Here is a 6,713-nt window from a genome sequence, read left to right on the forward strand (position 1 = left end):
CCCCTGCCTACTGTACTTAAACCAATGTACGACGCACTATCAGCTTCCCCCGGAGGGAGGGAGGGAGGGAGGGGGGGGCGGCTACCAAACCCCAGAAGAGGGGCCTAATGGGAATTATAGTTCCTTCGTGCCGTAAAGCATGCTGGGACATGTAGTCTTTGCACCGTGAATCGAGAACGGCGGCATCGGTCCGGTGCGCCGCGATGCATGCTGGGAACTGTGGTTTCCATACGGGAGGAAACCGAGGAGCTGTCATGGCCGCTGCTGCCTGCCTGATAAGGGTTAGGGCTTCCCTTCGTCATCCCTGCTACAGAAGCGGTGGCCTGGTTGTTCACAGAGTGAGCGGGACCCTCTTCCCCACCGCAGCGCGGAGCCCTGCACTGATGCTCCCCAGGGTTCCTGGCACTGGCGATAGACTGGAGCGTGGCTATGGCAGACAGGGCGTGCCCCTGTGTTCCCACATGCCTGGGGTTGGCAGCTTTCTAATCACACAACACTGGACACCTTAGCCCCGCCTCTTCTCAGAGGCCCCGCCTCAATATCCCTCCCTTGGTGGCTCGCTGTCCTCCAGGCTCACTGGGCAGGGGCAGGGGGTTGAGGTGGTGGGGGCTCTAACTGAGGGTACAGGCTCCAGAGTGGGGCCAGAAATGAGGGGTTCAGGGTATGGGAGGAGGCTCTGAGCCAGGGCAGGGAGTTGGGATGTGTGAGGGGGTGCAGGCGCTAGGGATGAGGTGTTTAGGGTGCAGGAAGGGACACCAGGCTGGGAGTAGGGCCTAGAGATTCAGAGTGTGGGCAGGGGCTGCAGGTTGAGGCAGGGGTTTGGAGCATAGGGAGGGGTGAGGGCTCTGGGCTGAGGGTGAAAGCTCTAGGGTGGGGCTAGGCATAACGTGTTTGGGGTGCAGGAGGGGATGCCAGACTGGAGGTGGGGCAGAGGGATTCAGCATGTGGGCGAGGGCTGCAGGTTGAGGCAGGGGGTTGGGGTGCAGGAGGGGTATGGGTTCTGGGCTGGGGATGAGAGGTTTGAGGTGCAGGAGGGGGCTTCGGGTTTGGGGGTCTCAGGGCTAGGGCAGGGGGTTGGAGCGCAGGCTTACCTCAGGCAGCTCCTGATCAGCGAGGCTAAGGCAGGCTCCCTGCCTGTTCTGGCTCCACACTGTGCCCCGCAAATGGTCAGCAGTTCCAGTTCCAAAGCAGGGGGTACCAGGAGGCTCCACATGCTGCTCTCGCCCAGAGGCACCCGCACTTTCCAGCCAGTGGGAGTGCAGAGCTGGTGTTCAGGGCAGGGGCAGCACGTGGAGCTCTCTGTGGGCCCCCGCCTAGGAACCGGACCTGCTCACCGCTTCCAGGGTGCAACACAGAGCCAGGACAGGTAGGGACTTGCCTGCCTTAGACCCACAGCACCGCCAACCAAACTTTTAACAGCCCAGTCAGCGGTGCAGACTGGAACCACCAGGGTCCCTTTTCAACTGGGTATTGCAGTCGAAAACCCGGCACTTGGCAACCCTGCACAGGCCATGGTGCCTCAGGCTGCCCCCAGAGCCAAGGTCATGCAAGCTCCCTCACTTTTGCCCCTTCTTGGGGTGGACTTAGTTTGGGTCCAGTCTTATCCCTCAGGTTCCTCTATTTAGCAGTGAGCATAGCGATGCTGAGTTGATCAGACTCAAACATAAGGAGTGGTCATAGGGCAGAGGTGGACAAACTACAGCCCATGGGTCACATCCGGCCCGTGGGACCATCCTGTCCAGCCAAGGAGGCTAGCCCCCGGCTCCTTCCCGGCTGTTCCCCTTGCCCGCAGCCTCAGCTTGCCATACCACCTTCCTGCCCCTGCGCTCTAGACTGTGCGGTGGCGTGGCTGGCTCTGGCCAGGCGGCGCAGCTGCCAGTCCTGGTGCTCTGAGGGGCATGGTAAGAGCGTAGAGAGCGGGGGGGGGGGGTTGGATAAGGGGCAGGAGGAGCCAGGGGGCAGTCAGGGGACAGGGAGCAGGGGGGATTGGATAGGGGATGGAGCTCCAGGGGGGGCAGTTAGGGGCGGGCGGTCCTGGGAGGGGGTGGTCAAGGGACAAGGAGCAGGGGGGCTTGGATGGGTCGGAGGTTCTGAGGGGGGCAGGATGTGGGAGGGAGCTGACGGGGAGGGGACCAGGCTGTTTGGGGAGGCATAGCCTTCCCTACCTGCCTCTCCATACAGTTTCAGAACCCCGATGTGGCCCTCAGGCCAAAAAGTTTGCCCACCCCTGGTACAGGGCGTAACACACACTCAGTCACACAGCAGATCTCTTCCTTTATAACATTGTTACATTTATTTCACTTTGATCACTTTGTAGGAACCAATCTCAGTACAAAATGCACAGTCCCTGCATATCTTGTACCTCATCTTATGTTCCTGACTTATTTTATCCATTGTTATCTCGTCCACTATAAATGGTTCCTTGAGTGTTCACCCCATCTTAGCTAGTACAAATACTGTGTTTCCAGCCTGTTGATCCATTTATCTCCCTTATCCTGTCTCCCAAGAAATGGGGCCTCATCCAGGTCCACTTACTCATCTCAAGCCAGGCCTACACCTGTGAACTGGTATCACTATGAATCAGGCTCAGAATTGCAATGCCATGCTAGCCCTCTCATTGTGCCTCCATTCACAACCCTGAGAGGGTAGATGGGTCTCTTTGCCCATGCAGTTTTTTGCTTCTCCAGTGAGAGACTGTTAAACTGCCATCACAATTAGCTCACCTTATGTGCTGTAAGGAACTGTCCACTTGCACTGCACTGAAAGGCTTTCAACCCATTTCACGAAAGTCTTGCGTAGATACTTCAATATTCATGTACTTGAAATTGCTACAGAGTTGGGCCAAATTCAGATTAGCAACCAAAATGCAAAAGGTTGTGTCATCTATGCCCATGGCAACCCAGAACAACCCAGAACAAAATGAAATAGAAACGGTACAATCAATGTCAGATTTCTACTCAAACACAACACCACTATGTGATAAACCCTCACTGTTCATTTCCACTGGCACTGTTGCCAGAGGACTTACAACCCTGTCTCTAGTAAATTATAAAGATCATTTGAGTCTAGCAATGAAGGAAATAATTACAAGAATAGCCATTTTTATCTCCAGTTTCACAGTTATTTCTATTATGGATACAGCTCAAATACCCAAATGAGGATTGGAATCTCATTGTGCTGGACACTGTACAAACACAGAAGAAAAACAGTACCTGCTTTAGAGCATTTACAGTCTGAAAGCCACAAGAATGAATGCCTGGGATCATGTCAAGGCTGAGTTCGTAGGCTGGCTTTTCCCCAGCCTGCTTTTTACCCAAAAATAAGAGAAATCAAAACAGTCTTGTGTTTTTACTGGTTAGGATATACAGTAACTCCTCTCTTAATGTTGTCCCGGTTAATGTCACTTCATTGCTGATCAGTTAGGGAACAAGCTCGTTTAAAGTTGCTCAGTGCTTCCTTATAACTTAGTTTGGCAGCTGCCTGCTTTGTCCACTGCTTGCAGGATTCTCTGGAAGAGCAGCCCCTCCTTGTGGGGATTAGAACTGCGGGGGAGGGGCAGCAGTCCCCCTCCCCCTCTAAATTCTTTGTAAGGCATATGGCATGGCAGCTGCCCAGCCCCAGTTCAGCTGTCCCTCCCTTCACTGCCATGCTGCTCCTGCCCTGCCTTGGAGCTGCTCCCCAGAGCTTCCTGCAGGAGGGGGGGAGAGGGGTTCTGATATCAGGATGTTCCCCTTCTCCGCAAAGCAGGGGGGAGGGGACAGGGCTCAGGGGCAGAAAGGAGGGAGCTTGGTGAAAGCTGTTGCTTCCTGTCTGAACTGGCTGATCTGCTTAAAAGAGCAACATACTTGAAGTGGGGTCAGTGTACTTAGAGGGGCAATGTACATCTCTCTCTCACTCATGCATGCACCCCTCAGCACTTTGGAAAGTCAGCACCTGTGCAGCTGTGCATGTGCTGTCAGGAGGAGGGAGTGGTGCACTCCAGCTGGATAACGTGGGCTCGTCATCATGTTCAGTTTTTGCAGGGAAGTGTTTGCAGCTACTGCTCTGCATCTATTGTGTTTCCTCCCTCCTGCCTCAGTCCATGCTGCCTTGTAGAGTGTGAGGCTACATTAACAACAGCGTATTAACCCTTGAGGGTTCAGCTGAGTGCTAGTTCATCATTCAGCAGCAAGGCATTCCCTGGGAAATATCCACCCTCTTACTCCACCACCTCAACCAAGCTTCACACTCATTCATTGCTGTGTAAAATATTAAACTGTTTGTTTAAAATTGTTTAAAACGTATACTGTATACGTATATAATGTCTTTTGACTGGAGACAAAAATTTCCCTGGAACCTCCCCCGCCCCCATTTACATTAATTCTTATGGGGAAATTAGATTCACTTAATATCATTTCGCATAAAGTCACATTTTTCAGAAACATAACTACAGCATTAAATGAGGAGTTACTGTAATCCTGATGAAAGAGAAAGAGAAGACAAGCTTGGGCAGGAGGATAAAAAGTCAGTGTTGCCATCCTGTATGATATTTGGTGTTTCTTAAAAAACCAAGCTCCTGGAGGCATGTGATGATGGGAATCTCAGCTTTCATTAAAAAGAACACTGTTTCTAGACCTCATAGTTGAGACACATGCTTGAAAACATGACCTGAGAGTGTTCTGTCACAAGTCCACTCAAGCACTGTCTCTTGGCCGTTCACCAGACTGTTGTGAAGGAATTCAGCCCCTGGAGTTTGAACAGAGCCCAGGCACCGTCCCTAGCTTGGGGAGCCCTAAGCACGCTCTCAGAGTGCAGATCCTCTGCCTAGCATCCCAGCCTGAGACCTTAGCACATGCAGTCCTTGTGTCAAATCCTTGGAACCAGTGCTAACTCCTCAGACTCCCCACTTAGCATCAACACCTCCCTCCCAGAGCTTCAGCTGAAGGTGTGAGCTCTCTGGGTTACCTCTTCAAGGGCCCACATAAGGTGTAGCACATAACCCACATAAATGTTGTACAGGACTTGCATACAACATTTCTCTTTAATAGCATGAGAAATACACAGACCTATACAAATAATAAACCACTCATTTTCCTACTTCAGTTTCCTCACTGCTCCACAGCATTCTTAGGACTGGGATCAGAGTCCTTGGTTAAGCCACAAGTCCATTCCAGTGTATGGCCTCTGTCCTGAAACATGGAGCCTTCTCTCCGCAGCTTGCCTTCCATTACGGTGGCTATCAACCCCCTTCCCCTCCTGTCTGCATGGTTCCTCTCTCACTCACCCCTACCCCCAAGCCCATCCCCCACAGTCCTTTTTATAACCTTCTTAATCACTTGTCACTTTGGCCTGCTTGGTAACTTTCCACTGCACCAAACCCCATCACCTATTGAGGGAAGTGGGAGAGAACTGGTTTCTCAACTCTCACACCCTCCTTAGCATGACCACTGTGGTTAGAGTTGTGAAGTTGTCATGACCCATTATTGTCCCTGCTCTAGCAGAGATCTGACAACCCTATCAGCTCATAGTAGGTACACATAGAAGGGCATTACTGATACATCAATTTTCATAGTAGTATAATGTCAGCCAGAATTCATAAGTTGTACATACGTTCCCTGAATCACCACATGTACCCTAATCTCTCAGAAACTAAAAGGCCAATAAAAAACCCAAGGCAATTCACAATTTTGGGGATCTGACATTTAAACACTTCAGTGTTTGTAATACTATAGGTCATGGAAGCATAAGGAGAGACTGAAGGAACAGAGTATCAAAGGGGTAGCCGTGTTAGTCTGGATCTGTAAAAGCAGCAAAGAGTCCTGTGGCACCTTATAGACTAACAGACATTTTGGAGCATGAGCTTTCATGGGTGAATACCCACTTCATCGGATACATGTAGTGGGAATTTCCAGGGGCAGTATATATATATGTGTGTATATATATGTGCATGAAGAGAGCTAGCAGAAAACATCAGTGCTGGAGAAAGAAGAGGAGTGTGCTAAGAAACCTGGAGGGAGTGGGTAGAGGGGAAGACCTATTGGATTTTTTTCTTTGGGGAAACTTAAGATCCTACACAGAGAGGCAAGAGGGTTTAAAGAAGGAGTCATAGGCAGCTGGTGGTTGTTGGGTTCCTCAAACGCCGCCCTTCAGGGAAAGTCTAGACACAATTCCCCCAACCACCACCACAACTTATGCAGTCAAGTTTCCTGCAAGTGGGGATATGGCAGAGGTCACCACACTTGGAGTGCAATGGATAAGCTTCACCCTGGGAAAACCACCTTGTAATCATAGTCTCTCCTCTGCCAGGTGAGTGAATGAGTGTAGGATTCCATAGAATACTCCTGAGGGAATTCTGTACCAAAAAATTAAAAATTCTACACCCAATATTTTAAAATTCTGCATATTTTGTCAAAATAAACACGATATAATCATGCCAGTTTCAATTATTTTGGTAATTATTTCAAAATACCTGCCAGCAAGTATATCTGTAGCAATACAGAGAACAAAGCAATTCTGGAAATATTTGACAAATAGATTAGTTACTAGGCATATTAATACAGAACTTTGAGTAATAATTAATTTAAACAACAATACAAAAGTGTATTTCCTGCACATCTCAGAAGCAGTGCAAGGGCTTGGGGGGAGTAGGGGTAATAGAGCAGCTGAAATTGAGGGAAGTAATTTCTGGGAAGGGGTCTGGGTGTGAACTTGGACAGTTGTTGGGTGTGGGAGCG

General features: G+C 50.3%; 1 non-coding gene across 1 annotated transcript; it reads right to left on the bottom strand.

Moving 5' to 3' along the window:
• Positions 1-6,125: 6,125 nt before the first annotated feature.
• LOC127057346 (U1 spliceosomal RNA) lies at positions 6,126-6,293 on the bottom strand. Its single transcript, XR_007776076.1, has one exon. It is a non-coding gene; the product is annotated as a U1 spliceosomal RNA (small nuclear RNA).
• Positions 6,294-6,713: the final 420 nt, after the last annotated feature.

Source organism: Gopherus flavomarginatus, chromosome 8 (genome assembly GCF_025201925.1).
Source record: "Gopherus flavomarginatus isolate rGopFla2 chromosome 8, rGopFla2.mat.asm, whole genome shotgun sequence".
NCBI classification, from domain to species: Eukaryota; Metazoa; Chordata; order Testudines; family Testudinidae; genus Gopherus; species Gopherus flavomarginatus.